This window comes from Acinonyx jubatus, chromosome F2 (assembly GCF_027475565.1).
Source record: "Acinonyx jubatus isolate Ajub_Pintada_27869175 chromosome F2, VMU_Ajub_asm_v1.0, whole genome shotgun sequence".
NCBI classification, from domain to species: Eukaryota; Metazoa; Chordata; class Mammalia; order Carnivora; family Felidae; genus Acinonyx; species Acinonyx jubatus.
In genome coordinates, this window is record NC_069394.1 from 73,275,175 (window position 1) to 73,296,117 (window position 20,943).

Here is a 20,943-nt window from a genome sequence, read left to right on the forward strand (position 1 = left end):
ATTTTTTTTTTCTTCTTCCATTCTGTTCCTTTGACCATTCAATACTACCTAATAAAAACACGTATTTTGGTTCATCTGTTATGCCTAATAAGTGCCTAACTTATGACATATAGACTTCTACTTCTTATACCTTTCACCTACTCATTTCTCCATATTCACTGTACAGATTAAGGTAAATAAGTAAGTAAATAAATATATAGGTAAGTAGATAGATAGATAGATAGATAGATAGATAGATAAATGCACTGCAGTATGAAATGAAAATCACCTTTAAAAATATAAATTACAGGGTCACCTGGGTGGTTCCGTCGGTTAAGCATCCGACTTCGGCTCAGGTCATGATCTCGCAGTTGACGAGTTCGAGCCCCGCATCGGGCTCCACGCTGACGGCTCGGAGCCTGGAGCCTGCTTTGGATTCGGTATCTCCCTCTCTCTCTGCACCTACCTCGCTCATTCTGTCTCTCTCTCTCTGACTCAAAAATAAACATCAAGTAGGTAAAGAAATAAATACTACAAAGTGGATTGTGATTTTCCTGTGAGTTTTCCCCTGATACCAGGAAGAGCTGGATGTCAGATAAAATCCTGTGGTAGGTGTAAAGAAAAGTAGCAAAAATGGCAAGGATTTTTCCCTCGTTGCTTCTTTGAAACACGCGGACACTTATTTGCTGCGATAGCGTTCATGGAAATGGGAGCTGAGACTCAGAGAATGACACAACTTCACAGCAATTTTATGTTTTAAGGCACGTAAGCAGGCAGTATTATTTAACTGTTAATTATCTAATTTAAGGTAGAAGCATGGTAAGCTTTCACCACTTAGGATTTTAAAAGCCCAGTTCTGAAAAACCAGCTGATAGCCAGGTGCTTCACAAACTGCCTGTACGAGAGGTACAATAATTTCACCCCGTCGTTGTTTGTGTTCCTTTATTTCATCGTGACAGCTTTAACTTCTATATTGTCAAGGTGGACAGAATGCTCCAACAGTAAGAATAACTACATCGGGATTTACCCTTGTGACCAAGAGCAAGCTGGTCCGTGAGGCCTGGAAAGCCCTGGAAAGAGCTGCGGGAAGGTGTAGGAGATAAACATGTGTCTGGCACGTTTCACACACTTGCTTTTCTTGTGTAATGACAAGAGGGTGGTCCACATCACCATCCTTGTGTTTTTATTTCATTGGCCTAATTTTATTTCTATCTCCCATCATTATAATGCCCTACGGTTGTCTGAGATACCCATAATGCCACAGTGTGCCAGCCCGGCACAGTGCTTCTATTCACACGTACACCCCAAGAAGGAAGCCTCGGGTTGCTGCAAACGTTCCAAGGAAAATTTCAACGTAAGAAGCCTGGGCTTGGAAGGCTCGAGATTTTTGGTTTCAAGGCAATGAATTGTGAAGGCTGGTGAGCGCAGGAGGCTTGAAGGGTGGGGCTGGTGTTCAGATCTGGATGTCATCATCTAAGTATCCCTCAGGTATGTTTCCCGCCTCAGTTACTTGGAACGATTACATTTGACATGTGACGGGCTAAGTCTCTACCGGCCTCGTGATGGGTTCAGTTTCAAACAGCACAAGGAACTTTGAGAGAAGATGATAGGTGATAAAGTCATTATTTTTGTGTGCAGTGTTTCTGCTGCTCTGATACTAGGTTTTCTGGCTTACAGCCCAAATCCCATTTCAATAAAGCCCCTCTGAGAGTTTTTCTCCAGCACGGGGCAGTGTCAAGATGGGAGGGGAGAGTCCCCTGAGGGGTGGGCAGGGTAGACCTGGAAGGAAAAGCTGGGCTGAGCATTTGAATGAAAGCTGGGGGTTCAAGATGGTGGACAGGACCACACTAAACTGTCAACAGGTACACAGAGCAGAGGGAGAGGATTTCTTCCGGTCCTAAAGGTCACTGCCAGCCTTGGTCCGGAGACCAGCCATTAGCCGGTCTTGAAGGGTCAGAATTAGCAGCAAAGGACCTAAACCTGGAGAAATAGAATGGGCAGAAAAGACCCGAATGAAACCTGAGGCCGAGAACCCACAGAGATGACTCAGGAAGCACACAGGACACTAAGTAAAAGGACAACCTGGAAAATAAACCGTATCTAGCTCAGAAGTCTACACGGGTCCCTTATAAAGACAATAACCAAATCTTGAACACATTGGGCTGGCGGGTAAAGAGAAGTGTAATCCCCTGGCTGGAGTGAAGGGACAAGTTCTGGTGGGCACAGCACTGATTTACTTGTTCATTCAGGTAAAACACAGAGCTTACTATGGGCCAGAAAATATTCTAGATGCTGAGGATACAGCAGTGAATGAAAACAGATGATTGCCCTGTGAGGAATTTATATTTTATTGAGAGAGATAATAAACAAGTGACAAATAATGCAGAGTGTAATTTCAAATAGTGATAAGTGTTAACAACAATAACAACAACAACAAAAAACTATGTAAGAACCAGAGGACGGAGAAAATAGTAAAGAGGCTACTTTAAATACATTGATCACAGGGGTGGCTGGGTGGCTCATTGGTTAAGTGTTTGATTCTTAATTTCAACTCAGGTCATGATCGCACGGTTTGTGGGTTCAAGCCCTGCATCAGGCTCTGTGCTGACAGCATGAAGCCTGCTTGGGATTCTCTCTCTCCTTCGCCCTCTGCCCTTCCCCCACTCTCACTTGTGCATGCTCTCTCTCTCTCTCTCTCAAAATAAACAGAAATTTAAAAAATAAATACATTTATTATATTTGAGGAACAACTTCTCTGGGAAAAAGAAATTTGAGGAGGGGCCCCGTTAAAGCCAGAGAAATTGCCGTGTGATGATCCATTGGAAGAGTGCACCAGGGAGAACAGGAAGTGCAAAGATCCTGTGGCAGTACTGAGTTTGGCACGCTTGAGGAATTGCAAGGTCAGCGTGCCAAAGGCAGAGTAAGCAAATAGACGAAATTGTTTTGAAGTCCCAGAATCTTTCCGTGTAACGTTATGGGGGAAATGGATTTATATGCTTTCCTGGATGTAAAAGGTAACCAGCAAAATTAAACAAAAATAAAATCGTTTCCATGCCAGGGTAGGAAATTCAGAACGTGCAGACCCACAGGGAAGCTGGGCCGTAAGTACTTAACAAACATTGTTAGACCTGGGTAAGCAGTTGTGTTCAGTTTTCCTTCAGGGATGTTTTAGTCATGGGGACATTCGGGATCTGATGCTTTTTGGCCGCTCATTTTTGTAAACTTAGGTGTCATCTAACCCAGCTACCTGCCAGAAAAACATTTCAAGGTCCAGTATCTTTCTTCTGCTTTCTTATCAAAATAATGGCCATTTACCAAGTGGCACTAAAGTGATAGGGCGCTACTCTCGAGAAAACACGGAGTAGATGTACGGGTAGGTGTGAGGAACGGCATTTGTGGGTGCACATAAACGAACTTGCCTTCCTCGTTCCTAAATTAGTGTCTAGTTGTGTGGGCTTCTTCATGTTATTTCATCTGTTAATTCCTTAGTTTCCAGATCTGTAAAATGAGGATAAAAATACCCACCTCCTAATGTTATGAGGACTGAGATGGCACAGGAAAAATGCCTGGACCCCAACATAGAGTAAGGGCTTCATCGATGGTAGTTTTGCAATAATTACAGATTCATAAAAAGTTGCCTGAAATTCATAAAAAGAGCCTGAAAACCTGGTTTCCTTCAGTGACTTCATCTTCCATAATTTGATAGGGAATGGACATCGGTACGACGCATGTGTGTGGATCTGTGGATTTTATCACGTGTGGGGATTCATATAATCACCACCATGATCAAGATACAGAACGATCCCATCACGTCCAAGGGCTCCCACACACTAGTCAGGAAGTCACACACCCTCTCACCCCAGCCCTCACCCTCTCTGTCCTCTGTCAACCACTAGCAATCTGTTTTCCATCTCTGTAATTTTTTCATTACACCAACGTTTTATGCAAATGGAGTAACACAGTATGTGACCTTCTGAAATTGTTTTTGTTTTTTTTCATTCTGCACAATGCCCTTGAGATCTATCCAAGCCATGGCATGTATCAGTATGTTTTGGCGTATTTTTCTGAATACATCATGCAAAGCTCACCATGGCAAGCGTAGTTACTATCTATCACCATACCTTATTACAATATTATTGACTACATTCCCTAGTCTGTACTTTTCATCTCCATGACTTAATTATTTATAACTGCAAGTTTGTACCTCTTCAGCCCCTTCACATATTTTGCCCATCTCCCCACTGCTCCCCTCTGGCAACCACCAGTTTGTTTCTGTATTTGAGTCTGTCTCTGTTTTGTTTCCTTGTTCACTCATTTGTTTTGATCCTTAGATTCCACATCAAAATGCAATCACGTAGTATTTGTCTTTCTCTGTCTGACATCTTTCACTTAGTATAACATCCTCTAGGTCCATCAGTGTTTTTGCAAATGGCAAGATCTCATTCTTTTTTTGTGGCTGAGTACTATATACTCACATCTTCTTTATCTAGTCATCTGTCACTGGACACAAGGGTTGCTCCCATATCCTGGCTATTATACATAATGCTTCAATGAACATAAAGATGCATTGTTTTGAATTCGTGGTTTTTTTTTTCCTTTGGATAGGTACCCAGTAGTGGAATTACTGAATTATATGGCATTTCTATTTTTAATTTTTTGAGGGACCTCCATACTGTTTTCCACAGTGGTTGTGCCAACTTACATTCCCACCAATAGTGCATGAGGGTTTCCTTTTCTCCACATCCTCATTAACACCTGTTATTTATTTATTTTTTTTTATTCTAGTCATTCTGACAGGTGTGAACTGAGATCTCATTTTGGTTTTGACTTGCATTTCCCTGATGATTAGTGATATTGAACAACTTTGCATATGTCTGTTGGCCATCTGTATGTCTTTGGGAAAATGTCTATTCAGATCCTCTGTCCATTTTTAATTAGATTATTGGGGGGTTGGTGTTGAGCTGTATAAGTTTTGTACTTATAATTGTTTACTAAAAATATTTTGTATATTAACTCCTTGTTGGATTTATCATTTGCAAATATCATCTCCCATTCAGTAGGTTGTTTCTTCATTTTGTCGATGATTTCCTTCTCTATGCAAAATCTTTTTCTTTTTTTTTTTCATTTTAGATAAAGAGAGCGCAAGCGGAGAAGAGGGGCAGAGGGAGAGAGAGAGAGAATCTTAAACAGGTTCCATGCTCAGCACAGAGTCTGACATGGCGCTTAATCCCATAACCCCGGGATCATGACCTGAGCCGAAATCAAGAATTGGATGATCAACTAACTGAGCCACCCTTCTGCACAATCTTTTTATTTTGGTGTAGTCCCAATAGTTTATTTTTGTTTTTGTTCTCCTTGCCTAAAGGGACATACCCATAAATATGTTACTAAGGTTGACTTCCAAGGGATCACTATCTTATGTTTCCTTTCTGGAGTTTTATGATTTCAGGTCTCGCATTTAGGTCTTGAATCCAATAGTTTGTTTTCTTTAATTCCTGAGTAGCATTCTCTGGTATGAAAGTACCATTTTTTTTAAACCATTCATCTATGGAGGGATATTTCTGTTGTTTCCTGTTTGGAGCTATCACAAGTAAAGCTACTTATGAACAATCCTATACAGGTGTTTACCTGCATATAAATGTTTATTTTTCCGAGACAAATTCCCAGGCGTGTGATTGTTGGGTTTTGTGAACTTTCAGAACAATCTCCTTGCTGTTATAATCAGGAGCAGCAAATGTGCAATTGTTGCAATACAGGAGGTTGTCAATAAACTCCATCAAAGACAAAGAGAAGTTGAATGAAAGCTTTGGGCGATACAGCGAAACAACATTCATCAGAATAATTAGTGATAGCTGCTCTAACAAACAACCCCACAATCGGTAGCTTGAAACAGTAACAGTTCGTTTCTTAATCAATATCCATTGTTGATCACGTCGCCCTACTGAGCGGCTTCCTCTCTCTTTTGTGACTCCTCGTATTGAGGGGCTTCAGCATCTCTCCCATCTTAGCTTTTGGCTGGGTGGACGAAAGAGGGAAGAAGAGGATATGAAAGATAGCTTGGGATGTTTTAAGAGTCAGACATGCATACTGCATACATTGCTTTTGTCTGCATTCCATTGGCCGAAACCAGTCACATAGCCTCTACTTAACTGCAAGGGTTGGTGGGGGGGGGGGGGGGGGGGGTGGGGATTCTGTCTTCCAAGAAGAAGTAATGGAATATCCATCTTACTAGGCTTTGTGTCAATAGTGAACAGCATCTGTGAACAGATGGAAAAACGGAACAGTTTGTTTTTGCCATCAAAGCCTTGCAGGTTGAACTAAGCCCGGCTTGAGGAAAACTCAATAGCAATCCCGGAATCGTTTCCTGTGAAGACAACTGACAGAGTTAGAGAAAAGGTAATGACACTTGTCTTGGTACCAACAGGGGTGTATGGGTAGCTATAGTCACTAAAGCAGCTGGTGCGTATGCTGCGTGTATTAAACTCTCCGGACTGGAGGCAAGTAATCTTTGGGAGGTACAGGAATGGAGACGGGATGCAGAAAGTAGAGGTGGGAATGTGCCAACACCAATGTCACCAGCCGCACTTGCTGGCTCTCAAGAGCTATTCTCGTTCTACGTGTTGCAGCCAGGCTGAAGGCAGGTTAAGCTAGGATCAGCAAACCACAGCCCAAGGTTCACGCCCAGCCCTCCGCCTGTTTTTGTATGGCCTGTGTGCGAAGGGTGAGTTTTATGTTTAAATGGTTGACAAAAGTGAAAGGAAAGAACCATGTTTTGTGACACGGGAAAATATATGAAATTTATGTTCATCGCCCATACGTAGAGTTTTGTCAGAACATAACCACACTCATTTGTTTCTGAACTGTCTATGGCCACTTTCACTCTACGATGACAGAATTAAATGGTTACGACAAAGGCTGTATGCCCAAAGACAATGCCTGAATTATTTACTATCTGGCCTCCGTTTGCCAACCCCAAGGATAAGCCATCTGGGCCGAATGGTTTTCAACGGTTTCGAAAATATCGTTAAGTTCATGGAAGGCTATTCCCCTTTCAAAGCCAACTTTATTTAATGACTTTTTCACATTGAAAACGTAGCATTGCAATTTTTTTTAAAGGCCCACTTTTAATTTGACCCTGGAGTCCCCAGTCCAGAGACAGAACTGCAACACATCTAGCTTTGAAGAGTCCTAAAATATTACGTAACTATAGCATAATCGCATTATATGACTGAAAACCTTTAAATACCATGAAAAAGATTTTCCCCAGGCGTCAAGTGTACATGTTTTTAACTGTATTTAGAAATCTTTAGCTTTTTCAAACTTACTTATTCCCCACTGAGCAGCCAAGTTCAAAAGAGTGTCAGCCAAAAAAAACAATTTAAAAAAAAAATGTTCCCATACTGTCCATGTGGTGAAATACTTCATCTCCTAAAATAACCTGCAAAGTCGCAGCATTAACATCATCACTGAGAGGAATGAACAAACAGCGCTTGGGTTCTTTTCATATCCAAGGAAAAGCACGTGAATCTTCTCCTCCAGCACCTTAGGGAAACTACCACATTTCATGCCGTTCTAACAACTTGCAAGATTTTTGCTCTCCACATCTGATTTTGCCTAAATTTTCAATGGGTAGCTGGTAAGAGCACTGGCTTGGAGCTCAGACTGTCCGGGGCCCAAACTCCCCTCTGGTCCTTAAGTTGCATGACTTTGAGTCAACCACACGAAGGGACTCATGCTACACCCACCTTACGGGGTATTGTGACAAGTAAATGGGGCCCAGCATAAAAAAAAATACATAGCTCAGTGCCTGGTATGCACAAAATGGTCAATAACATTGTCCATGAGTAACGATTGTTGTCTCACTGGGGAGTGGGCAGAGCAACGAGAGCCTTCTGTTTTGTGGCTGGGGCAGACACCATGGCTGCATGGTTATAACATGTAGAAATAGTGTCAGAGACAAACAACAGTCATTGTCAACAAAACCATCTGTCAGTGGATTAAGCAAATTCCAACAGAAAGAACCTCTTCTGTTTATCGAGGCAGTGGGTAAAATATATCAGTTATATGGACAGAGATATTATAGGTATTAAGTCCACAAAAACAATTACTTTGCATTAAGCTCTCTTCAACTCCTAGGACATCTTAGAATGTATCCAGTGCAACCATCTGGCTCCTTAAGTTGTTCTGCCCCTTCCCGTGGTAAGGAAAGCACCATTCGTTGAGACAACCAATTTCAATTTGAGGCTATCCCATTGACCGAACTGAAAAAAAAAAGATGTCTTTGGCGCTCACATTCTTTGGATCAGGCTCCATACTCAGGAGCCAAATCTGATACCTCTCACCTTTGACAGATCTTGGAATATTCAATGAGATCGTCTATACAGCTCCTACACTGACTTCCCCAGTCCCTTCCACTGTTCCCTGCACTACAGGATTGGTGAGGCCTTCGCCATGCTGGCCACATATCCTACTGTGCTTCAAGTACAACATAGTCCCTTTCTTTGCAAAACAGCTCACCTGCCTTGGACTCTGCCCTCTGGCAAATGTATAACCACATAAATTCGCCAGAATAGAGTATTCCAAATATATTCTGCAGTTCAGTCCCACATTTGAGATGACATTTCAGAGCGAAAGTGTTTGACCTCTTCCCTGGGTTCTGTTCTACAGGTCAGAATCACATACCGACAGTTCTTTTCTTTTTTTTTTTTTAATGTTTATTTATTTTTGAGAGAGAGAGACAGCAGGGGAAGGGCAGAGAGAGAGGGAGACACAGAATCCGAAGCAGGCTCCGAGCTGTCAGCACAGACCCCAATGCTGGGCCTGAACCCATGAACCGTCAGATCATGACCTGAGCCGAAGTCCGAGGCTTAACTGACTGAGTCACCTGGGCTCCCCACGTACCAACGATTCTGAAAGGCAGCATAAGAAACTGGAACTGCAGAGTGCAGTGTCTGGAGAATTTAAACCTGAATGCCCTGTTGACTTAGTCCATCATAGACTAGTGGGAATCTAAACAGTACAGAACCCAGCAATTAAATGAATGTGCTTTTCTACATTCATGTCAAACTTATGTCAAGCGTGGCTTAAGAGTCTGAGTGTTTATCTCACTCGCAAGCTAGCAAGTAAGCCTACCACAGTATTGTGGATGCTGCCAGATGACATGAGATGCCTGGACCAGAGACAAAGGAGCCTATTACTCAAGGCACAGCAAGCCGTCCGGGCTTCACGCTCCTGTGGTTTTCACTTGCCTCTCATGTGCCCCACAAGGACAAAACAGACTGGCACTTGTGAATGCTGAGGACGCAGCAGGTATGCACCACAGCTGAGAAACCCTGAGCTTAAAGATCCCCCAATTTTTATAGGGCTATAAGCAAGTTTACCCAGCTTTTACCCTGGAGGGAGGCATTATCTTTATTATGCTGGTCAGCAAATAAGTTCCCTGTCTCCACAAAGCTTACAATCTATTAAGTGGGACACTTACTCATGGATATCCACTTGATGGGGAGGGGGGAGTTGCTTTTTTTTTTTTTTTTTTGCTTTTTTTTTACTTTTGTTTCTTTTTGAGAGACAGAGAGAGACAGAGTACAAGTGGGGGGAGGGGCAAGGAGAGGAGGAGACACAGAATCCGAAGTAGGCTCCAGGCTCCGCGAGCTGTCAGCACAGAGTCCGACACGGGGTTCTGACTCACAAACCATGAGATCGTGACCTGAGCCGAAGTCAGACACTTAACCGACTGAGCCACCCAGGTGCCCCATGGGGGGGTTGCTTTTATAAGGAGACCAGCTCAGAAGCAATCGCAATAATGCAGGCAAGGAGTGATGCCATCCGGAACCAATCAAGGGCAGAAGAAATGGAAGGGAGGGTGCAGAAGAGATATGGTAGAAATATAATTAAGATGAGTGACTTACTGGAGGTTGGAGGTGAAGGAGAAAGAACTATCTGTGATGAGCCCGTGTCTGGGCTGGGGGCCTGTGTGCCTGTTATGTCAGTGGCCATAGGTAAGTGAAAGCAGGAGAAGAGCAGACTTTGGCAAAAGGGGACTGATTCCATTTTGGACATGTCAAGATTTGAGGTAACTATGGGATGTCCGGACCAGGATGCCAAGACCCAGAATACGGATGGAGCTGCCACCAGAGATGTAGACGACTTGGCTCAAGGTGAGTAACAGAGCCTGAGAAGAACACAGATCCCAATCAAGCTCAGAAACACACTTCAAGGACACGCAGAATAGAAGAGGGCATCCAAGGGGGAAGAGGTCCAGCAAGCCCTCGGGGGTCAGGAACGCCCATGGACCAGGCTTTGAGTGAGCACAGACACCGGGCAACCTGAGTGTGGTCGGCCCGGCCAGTGAGTCTCGGGCAATGGGAGGAGCCTTCACGGCCGGAACGAGCATCATGCTGTCATTCTTTGTCATTCTGGGTCTTGGTAACCAGAGGGGTCTTTGCTTCCTCGGTGCTCAGAGGGTAGAGATGTACAGGTGTGAAGGTAGGAGCCAGGAGATTGTCAGGTTTGGAGGTAATGTCTAAAAGAGTGTGTCCCATAAGACAGGGACGAGGAGGAGAGTTAGAAGTGCAGAGGTCGGAGGGTGCACCAGCAGAGGTGGCGTCAATTTCTCTTGTAAAATACATATTTGTCTCTAACGCGCACGCTTTGAGCGGAGTGTAGGGTGAGACCCATGGCTACAGATGAGAAAGCCAACCTCTGGTCACGCTATGAGGACCTTGTCTGGGAGCCTTGGATCACATCCCGGATCCCATCATTGTCCTGGTCACCAGCCAGGCATCCTCACGACTGTCAATGGGCTGCACATCCCTACAGGGAAGGAGACTCACCCTGGAGGGGCCGGAATCCCTGCGCTGTCAGCTGAGAGGGGGCTGTCCAGTTTGGGGGCGTCTCACATCGTGCCCAAGTAGACATTTCAGGCAGCCTCAACCAACGGAGCTCCTAAAACGCGTAAGTCGAGATTAGTGTTTAATCGGTCCTCCAAGATGTTGAAACTCTTAAGAGCTGAGAGTCTTTTGGGAGGAGTGGAGAGCAGACCTTGGCAGCCTTGCTCAAGCTGGTGAAGGGCCTCCACCTTGGAAGTCTCGAAGATGGGCGGCTACCAGCAAGGACTTCAGAGCCCTCGTCGAGGCCACATCAGGCTCCAGAAAGAGTTCGGGAGTCAGGGCTGTGCACTAGAAAGGAAGAACTTCAAATAAGTCTGAAGACTATGACAGTAAAATATAAGCTTATATAAAACATGCATTTTTTGAGAGGCAATAGAAATTAATAGAACACTTTAGGTCTGATGTGAGGGGCGCCACCCATCTCAGAGCTGTGCACCTCTCTCTTTGGCAGAAAGCCGACTGAACAATTATCCACGTGAACAGTGAACAGTTTATCCATGAAGGAGTCACAGTTACCCCAGGGTGATGGGGCATCCAGGACCCGCCATTTTTTTCTTCAGGAAGGAAAAAAAAAAAAAAATCCTCCCCAGCCCATTGCGTCTTCCTTTCCCTCATCCTGCAAAACACTTGCTCGTGTGACCATGCTCAGTTCAGGGTCCCCCATTTCACCCCACTGCCCAGGTAAAATTGGCCACACTCTCCTTTGTGTGCTCAGGTACCCTCTCACTGAGATTGGTGCACCTTTTTATTTGCAGGTAGTATTTCTTCTAGTAAACTCCAGCTCTTAAAGGACAAGCACCTTGTTTCACTGTCAGATTCCTCAGCCCCTGCTCCAATCCTTGCTGTAAAATTGGTCCTTGACAAATGTTGGATAGCTGACCTGCTGGTCAAGAGGTTCACATGGCTCCCTTCCCACCCAGATTCCCAGAAGAACCAAATACGAGGCAAGCACCGAGACTAATGTTGTAAGAACTATTCTGGATTTCCAGGACCGGTTGGGAGAAGGAATGTGAGGAAGGAAACGAGAATTCCAGATCTATGAGCAGAGGAGGCAGAGAACACACAAGGCTGTGCTGGAAGCCAGCTCCCCCCCAGTGGGCCCCTAGTCACTGAAGACTGGAGCCCACAGAGCAGGGGAGGCTGGAAGAAGCAACTGTTTCCAGTTAGAAGAGAATGTGGGAAGGAGGAGGAACCAGTCCACAACTTCCTTGTTGTCATTTCACTTTCCCCATCACAGATAAGCCCCTATAAGAAAGCCCTTGAGGTTGAAAAGGTAAGTGACGTAAGTGAGTCAGAAGGCCTAGTGGCCCACAAATGTCTCTCTTACCCTGCCTCAAATCCCACCCATCAGAAAGTGGGGAGAACTTAGGGACACCTGGGTGGCTCAATTGGTTAAGTGTCAGACTCTTGATCTCAGCTCAGGTTTTTATCTCAGGGTCATGAGTTTAAGCCTTGGGCTCCATGCTAGGCATGAAGCCTGCAAGAAGGAAAGAAAGAAAGAAAGAAAGAAAGAAAGAAAGAAAGAAAGAAAGAAAGAAAGAAAGAAGAAAGAAAAAAGAAAGAAAAAAGAAAGAAAAAGAAAGAAGGAAAGAAAGAAGGAAAGAAAGAAAGAAAGAAAATGAAAGAAAGAAGAGAGAAAGAAGGAAAGAAAGAAAGAAAGAAAGAAAGAAAGAAAGAAAGAAAGGGAAAGAAGGAAAGAAAGAAAGAAAGAAAGAAAAGAAAGAAAGAAAGAAAGAAAAAGAAGGAAAGTCGAGACAATTTAGAAATGTCAAGTGCAAATACCCTGGTGTCCTCAGGTGAGTGGAATGGACACGTGTTCTCTGTCCAGGACGTGTTCTCTGTCTCTAGCCTGGCGGCAGGGGTGCCAGCAAAGACACCACCAGGAGCTTGAGTGCCTACATTGCCACTCCCTTCCCAGTGTGCTGGCCTCCCTGCACCCAGTTAGACATGACCCTCCAGATGCTGTAAAGATGGCCGCCATATCCCCCTCGTACCGGTCCGCTACGGCTTTAGTCCTGCCCCTCCTGGACGGGTGGGCACGTCCCACTAGCACCTTTTGCGTGTCCTCGCCTCCTACACCTCAGCAATCCCTCCTCCCTGAGGCCCTTACCCGGGTGTGCTCTCAACAGAGTGCCCCTGCCCAACCACACTGTGGCCAGGGCCCTGGGTGTCACTGCCGGGACTTTACCATCCCAGCTTTCTGGTGACTGCCAGAGGGGTGGGTTGAGGGGAGAAAATGAGGCTAGTAGCAGATGGAAGCCTATAGATACATTCTTCTCCATTCCTTCCCCCACCCCCACCCCCACCCCCATCGTGGACTAATTAAAAAGGTAGTAGTCTCAGCATCCCTAACCATCAGATACCCATGCAACCTTGTAACCCACTCGGGGACGCCCCAGATTGGGATAGATTTGTTCTCTCGCCTTCTGGGCCTCACCCTGTGTTTGCCCTCATCCCAGCTTCCCCAGATCTCCCTCCCAGGAACGTGCGAGCTGGAGATTGCAGGCTAAGCCTGAAGTGGGGAGCCTGGGAGGAGAAGGGTCTATTAGTCACAGAGAGTGGAGAAAAGGAAGGACAGATTCTAATGCTCCAAAAAATAGAATGGCTCGGGCTCACCTGGACCCTTATCATTCTCCAGAGGCCAGATGAGAGGACTTACCCGCCTTCAGGAAACCTCAGAGACATCTGGGCTCAGGCCCCTGCATGCAGGAACAGGGATCCCCATGCCCACCTGCTCTCTGCCTCCCGGAGAGACTGAGGGTGACGTGGGAGAGCCCCCCACTCCCGCCCACGGGAGGGGCCCATGGGTGTGAGGAACACGGCTTCTCAGAAAGCCGAGCACAGAGCTTGACCCCTCTGCCAGACCCTCCTTGAAAATTCCTTCTCTTTGTGTGTCCACATCCCCTGCCAGAGCTGGATGACAAGGCAGCACGGAGAACAAAGCAGGCTCCGTGTGGCCCAGGGACCGAGTCGCCGCTGCCAAGGAGCCAGGCCGACCTACAGCTTCATCCAGGCCTACTAGGTCAAGACCTCGGGCGCACAATCTAACATTTCCATCTTTAGCTGACTTGTCTACCGAGTGGGAAGGCTGAAGCCCCGGGGAAAGTGTAAAAGCCTTTGAAACGGGCCTAGGAGATCCCTGAGTTGTCTGTCGGTGCTGGGCATTGCTCCATAGACGGTCACGAGTTATCGGATTCCAGAGGTGTGTGTCCCCGTGACGGTCCCCGGACAGGCTGTTTTACAATTCGGTAGAGACAGAAGCTAACTTACAGGAAATTGATAAGGTGCCTGCAGATCTATGTACCGGTCTGACGCAGGGCGATACAAATCAGTTCCGGCTGGTGGAAAAGATAAGACTCTGCAAGTTCAATCTGAATTGGCACTCGTGTTTACCTTTTAGCAGTTCCCTTCTTGATTAACGATCTACACAAAATCTTTGATGGGCGTTCATTTTACCAAAGGCCACGATGTTACCTTTTTGAAAATTGTCCATCATAGTCCTATCGAGTGACTTAAAAGGGCTGGGGGCGGAAGCAACGAAGCCATGTATATGGAGCGTCCGACATGGAGTATGTAAAATACAGGATAGGAAGGTTTAATGTGGAGTAAAAAAATACCACAGAGGGGAAAGGAATGGACGGAATTAGAACTGAGCTAGGTCAGAGGTGTTACTGCATGGCGTCCTCTAACACCGAGGACAACCCTGTATCGTAGTCATTATTAAGCTGGTATTAGGACGGGGAGCCCCAACCTCTGGGTCCTTGGGCACTTGACCCAGGCCAAGATGATGGGAGGTAGAGCAGAGGAGACCCAGGTCTGTCTGACTCCACAGGCCCATGTTTTCTTCATCAAAACCACTTAACGCGGGCCAAGAATCCACGCCACGTAGGTGTGGCGGGGAGGGCACATGTGTAAATGAGGGCAGATGCCTGCAAACAGGGAGGGAGAAGGTTGGCTCCGAGCCCCGGGCACCCAGCGGGGCGCCAGGAGGAAGGTGGGGTGACTAAAGAAGGAAGGTGGCAAGGTGGCGAGGTGGCAATCCTGAGGACTCCCAGCCTTGAGCAGACACGGGCTCCATTTCCCTAGCCTCCTTCCTGCTACTCTGGCCTATAGAGAGCTGAATTAAAAGAAATTCAAGTTCACGTTCACTTCACGCTTGTATTCAAGCAGGGACATTGACATTTTCAAAGACCAAAATCTCACTCTTCCGGGTCATGGGCAGTCAGTGACGAGATAGAACTGAGCACCCCTGACTCCTAGGATCATACAGCTTCCCCCCAGTGTTCCCTCTGAAGGTTTGTAAAGGTCGTTACTCATCAGAATGGCACATTTGCTGAGTGTGGTTTATACTATCGTTCATCAAGCTAGTGGCCAAGGGTGTTAATTTTCAAAGATTGTATAAATTCTGTATAAAAATAAAGATAAGGATGCAAACCTAGTAGTAGGGAAAAGTCAAGACTGACGCCATATTAAGAAATGGTGAATGCATGATTATTTACATCGACGAAGCAAGTGAAGGCCATTAAGGAAGGAAGGAAGGAAGGAAGGAAGGAAGCAAGGAAGGAATAGAGGGAGGGAGGAAGGGAGGGAGAGAGGGAGAGAGGAAGAAAGAGAGAGAAAGAAAGAAAGAAAGAGAGAAAGAAAGAAGGAAGGAAAAGGAAAAGAAAAGAAGGAAGGAGAGAAAGAAAGAAAGAAAGAAAGAAAGAAAGAAAGAAAGAAAGAAAGAAGAGTGAAAGGAAGAAAGAGAGGCCTGTATGAGCTCTGTTTTGTTGTGTGTCCATGTGCTTAGAGAGAGTGCCTGTGGGCTCTCATAGGTAGCTACACACATTCACAATATCTCAACAAAACCAATGTCTACCTCAGACTCAGTGGCCTCGTGAGTGATTTCTCGTGTTCCTCCAGCTCATCTTTCACCAGTGGCCTATGGTCCCTAATCTGGGATGCTCATCCAGTTTGTCACTGCGATAGTTTAATTTACTATTTCTCTCTCCCCTTCACTTTCTACCGCACCCTCCCCCAACCAGTGATTTTGACATGTGTGGGATTTGTCTTGGAGAAGCCACAACGTCCTTGGTATGTAAACGAGGACTAAATGTCAAGCTTTAAAAATGGAAGTGTGTCTTCTAAAATGGTGAAAGCAGGGCCATTTCCAATAGACCGTTTTTCTCCTCCTGACCTTTGAGTTCCGTGACCTACCAGAGGTCATTGCCTTTATAGGCCTCTGAGGAAAAAGTAGCTGCATTTTTACCCAGACACACACCCTGGAGCGAGGGCGGGGGACGGGCAGCTAATCTCACCTCTTCAGCAAAGACTGCTCCGAATAGCTTTTGAACGACTATGAAGACAAGTTAACAGTCGATGATGCTTCCGTATGATGAAGTGCTAAATAAAGTACCTGACTTCTTAGAATTACAGTCTTCACGCTTTCCTAGTGGAAATAGAGCATACGAAATGCCAAACTGGGGAACAATAACGAATTCTTTGTAACCATATGGATATCGCTTCCCAATTGCTTAAAAATGATACATTGGTTTTTATACATATATAAGAAAAAAATGCATCCTACTTGGTATTAGTAATCAGATTTCATGACAAACTTCATTGTCACTCAGTCACTTAGCATTTGGTCCCGACCTGGTGAAGTGATCACTTCATTTAAAAAAGAAAATATGCAGGGTGCCTGGGTGGCTCAGTCGGTTAAGCGTCCGACCTCGGCTCAGGTCACGATCTCGTGGTCTGTGAGTTCGAGCCCCACGTCGGGCTCTGTGCTGACAGCTCAGAGCCTGGAGCCTGCTTCGGATTCTGTGTCTCCCTCCGTCTCTGCCTCTCCCTGCTCATGCTCTGTCTCTCTCTGTTTCAAAAATAAATAAAAACATAAAAAGAAATTTTTTAAAAATAATTTAAAAATACGCTATTAAAGAAAAAACGTATTCGGGCAGTGTGGTTATTTTTCTAGTGTGTATTCTTTTTTGTTCTACTGTTTGTTCTTTTTTAAAAAAGATTGTTTTTAATGTTTATTATTTATTTTCTGAAAATGAGGACTGGGTCAGTCTCGACTCTGGGTCATGAATACCCTACCCAAGACTCCAAACATTTGGTGAGTAGCAGACGATCGTTGGCTACTTTTAAGGAAATATCAATGTCTTTGAAGATTCCAGCAATTCCTTACAAATTCTGACAGCATGTTCCAGAATGCTATGATTTTGAAGGTGTCACTTTCTGGTGAGGGCCACCCTGGACGTCATTACACACCTCTTTCTGTGAAGGTCTGGGTGTGGGTTGTGTTCAGTGGTGCTCAAGCATTGCTTCTGGGCTTTCCTGAGCACATAACTTGCTTAGACTAGCTTCATGTACTGGTAACGGGAAAAGAGCACCTTGCTTGTCCTTTTCCCTCCAGCCACAACTCGACCAATTGACCATTTTACTAACTGTGCCAAGAGAACTTGTAAATTACCCTTGAGTTTAGCAGACGTTCACTGATGGGGGGAAAAAAAAACTAAGTATTTCAAATAAAGTTGGCTTAGCTGCCACACTGGTGTCTCATTCAAGCTTCATTGCAATTTTCCCCTCTATTTCTCTCTGTTCAGGAATTCCCAGTTTTGTTTTAACTGTTGTAACTCGACGAGAACCAGGCAGAGGACGGCAACAAAGAGTACCACAGGGTAGAAATTTGAAGGTTTTGGTCTTTATCCTAGGGGAGGAATGATGAATAGATTACTTGTTGCCTCTACAAGACTAGCTATTTCACTACTGTGAGATCAACCACAACTCACACGACGTTAACCCAGCTACTGTAGACAGTGAAATGGAGACATGATATATGCCAATGGGACAACGCTGGTCAGGGAGCTCTACCTAAGAATAAAGGGCTATGCTAGACCAAAACGTCCTCTCAAAGAAATCAGCTTGTGCTTCCGGGTCTATTCATTCTGTCTCGCTTTCTTCGAAGTTGAGGTTAAAACGTCAGACAAAAAAAAAAAAAAAAAAATGTTTGCGATTAACACAGGATAGGATATATCAAGAAGGTATTTTTGAATTATATTCTTCCAAGAATTAAGATACAACAGCTATAATGTATTCTTCGTTAAAATGCAGTAAATTAAGAAACAGCATTAAAACGTTCTGCATGTTTTAGGCATTTCGCATCACATGAAACCCGTGTCTGAGCCCTGGCTTTGCTGTGCGCCAGCTTTATGACCTTGGATAGTTAACTGAAGGCTCAGATTCCTCAGATGTAAAAGAGGAAGAAGAAGAAGAAATGCTTTTTCATAGTTTTGTTGCACAGTATGCTGCCTAGCAAAAATAGCACTCTGTAAGAATTCATTGTGATTATTAGTATATCTATTTAATGTTTGGCGATCATTTTTTTTTTAATTTTTTTTTAACGTTTATTTATTTTTGAGACAGAGAGAGAGCATGAACAGGGGAGGGTCACAGAGAGAGGGAGACACAGAATCTGAAACAGGCTCCAGGCTCTGAGCTGTCAGCACAGAGCCCGACACGGGGCTCGAACCCACGGACCGTGAGATCGTGACCTGAGCCGAAGTCGGACGCTTAACCGACCGAGCCACCCAGGCGCCCCTGGCGATCATCATTTTAAAAAGCTTGACTCAGCACCTTGCTGCGTGGCAAAGACTCTTGGAGGTGCTAAAGACACAGCAACGAGTGAGTCGACAATAACTAAGAGTTACCAAGGTTTAGCCACATGCCGGGCTCTATGGGCAAGGACCCATTTCAAACTCACAACTCATTAGCGCGAGCGTCACTGCTTTTCAGACGAAGACACCGAGAAAAAGTTACATAGCAGAAAGAAGTGGGTCCAAGATTTGAAACCCAGGTTCTCCAGCTCGAGACCATAACCTTTGTGCGGGTTCGAGTGCGCGAGACACAAAATAACCAAGCGAACAAGTGAACCAGTTCAGAGACAGTATGGCCAGGAGGAGAATGAACCTCAGCATAAGAGATCAGAGTGTGAGAAGAGCCTGGGGGAGGAGAGGCCAAGGCCTCCAGGACGAGGTGATGTCAGAGCACAGGTCTGACTGGGGGCCATGAGAAACAAAGCCAGGCTAAAGTCTGCAGGAAAAGCATCCCAGCGGGAGGGAACAGCATGAACAGAGAAATACCCTGCAGCAAGCTTGAGCTTCAGATGAAAATGGATTTTCTATATGGATTTTCTCCAGGACCCCATGCCTACCCCGTTCACTGCCTCTTTCCCTGTTATCCCACCATGTTGTTTTATCTTCTTCAGGGTCCCCTTCTCTCTTCCTCTCACTGCCTTCTCTTGCTAATTTCCTACATCACTACCCCTGAAGATGAGCCCAAGGAGAGAGGATCACGGAAAGCAAACGGGAGGCAAAGTCAAGAAAACGTGAAGGAAAGACTTAAGACATGACATGCTGCTACAGGGTGCTGCCTGCTGTCATATAATAGGTTTGAATTTGTGAAGCTGGGATTTATCAGGAACTCTATCCCTTCCTCCCCTGCCTAATAACAAGCTCAAAGATAAGCTTTGTGTTCAGTGAGAGTAGTTTCCATTAGCCCAGGGGTTCTGGGTTAGGTAGTCCTTTCAATCCTATGACTTCATTACTCGAGTCTTATATGGGATCTTCACTTCTTTTACATGTTACAGCTCCATACTTTGGGGTGTAGATATAACAGCAAATGCATTTAAATGAACAGATAAGAGCACTGTGGTTATTGTTGGCAAAGTGGCCACCATGATTTTTCTCTGTGGATAGGTCCGTGGGTAGGGCCTCCCACACTGATTCTAGGGAGCTTTCCATTTCTTTTAATCCCGAGAACCCCCTTTCTCCCATGAGAACAAGCCTGAGGAGCAAGCCTCCTGGTGGAGGGAAAGGTTCCAGCCTTCCAGATTTTGCACCATTTCAGGTGAGGTCCCAGATCCATAAGTGAGGCCAGCCTGGATTCTCCAGCAGCAGCCCAGATGGACCAGACAGAAAGCGGGTCCAGCCAGGATGTAGAACAATGGGAAACGGTAAGTGTTTTGTTTCATGCTGCTAAGTTTTGGCATGGCTTATTACACAGCAAAAGCTAATTGATAAAAGCAATAGCATTTTCTGCCGGTGAAATGCTTGAAAGTAAATATGCCGACATTTCTAAATTATGTCATGAGTCAACTGCTTAGCTTCTCACTAATGTCACCAGTTTATAATTTTTAGGAATGAACTTTCTTGTGAATACAGAAGGGATGTTTATTACGTGTCCAGAAGGCAGAAATTAATGATATAATTAAGATGAGCTAGATGTATGAAAAGCCCAACTGATGACACATTCAACAAGTTGAAATTTATTAATATATTAAATGTGAAGTCTTCTATCATAGTCTATAATGTGTAGAGTATACACATAGCATGGCTTCTTACGCCTTGTCGAAAGCGTTTGAGGATGCGTAGGGCAAATTCTGTCCTTTGGTGCAGAGGAGATGAGGGAAAAACCCAAGGAAATATGAAGGTCACCGGAGGACATCATTGGATATTATATTAGCTAATGTTGGCCAAGTGCTCTGGTAAGTAGATCCCAAATTATGGAATTATTAACACATAAACAGACTATTCATTGCTTACAAATCAGTGCCGGGAAGGTGAGCAGAGTGGCCCTCTTCCACAGAGCTCTGCCATTTTCAGTGGGTGGCTTCCAATATCCCTGGCTCCCCAAATCCAACTCAATCCATTTCAGCTGCCCAGGAGGAGAAGGACCATGAAGGATGCTGTTTGGGAGATATTTGTGTAGCTTCCAAATGGGAAACATCACTCCCTCTCTCTTACTCCACGGGCTAGAACCATTACAAGACCATCCAACATTAAGGAAGGCTGGGAACTGTATGCGTTAGGGAGAAAGGAACAGGGGAATTTGGCAGGGGCTCGACCTTTGTCACCCCAGCGGCTCATAAGCACGCACACCTGCCCTCCCTTCCTTCTCATCCTAATCTTCTGATGGACCCACTCCCTTCCCTGACCCCACCTCTAACCTTGGGTGACCCACTACCGTTAATGTGCACAAGGTTATATCACTCATGAATTGCAGACGGAAACAAAACAAAACTGTTCAGATTCAT

General features: G+C 45.1%; 1 long non-coding RNA gene across 2 annotated transcripts in view; it reads right to left on the bottom strand.

Moving 5' to 3' along the window:
- Positions 1–2,457: 2,457 nt before the first annotated feature.
- The window catches only part of LOC113594741 (uncharacterized), a 40,408-nt gene continuing 21,922 nt past the window's right edge, over positions 2,458–20,943 (bottom strand). The window contains exons 1-4 of one of the 2 annotated variants that reach the window (XR_003415166.2): positions 13,485–14,455; positions 11,020–11,156; positions 10,812–10,923; positions 2,458–5,994 (exon numbers count right to left, since the gene is read on the bottom strand). This is a non-coding gene — a long non-coding RNA (uncharacterized LOC113594741). Of the gene's footprint in view, positions 5,995–10,811; positions 10,924–11,019; positions 11,157–13,484; positions 14,456–20,943 lie in introns of those variants that run through there. The other variant, XR_008292860.1, reaches the window with a different exon arrangement.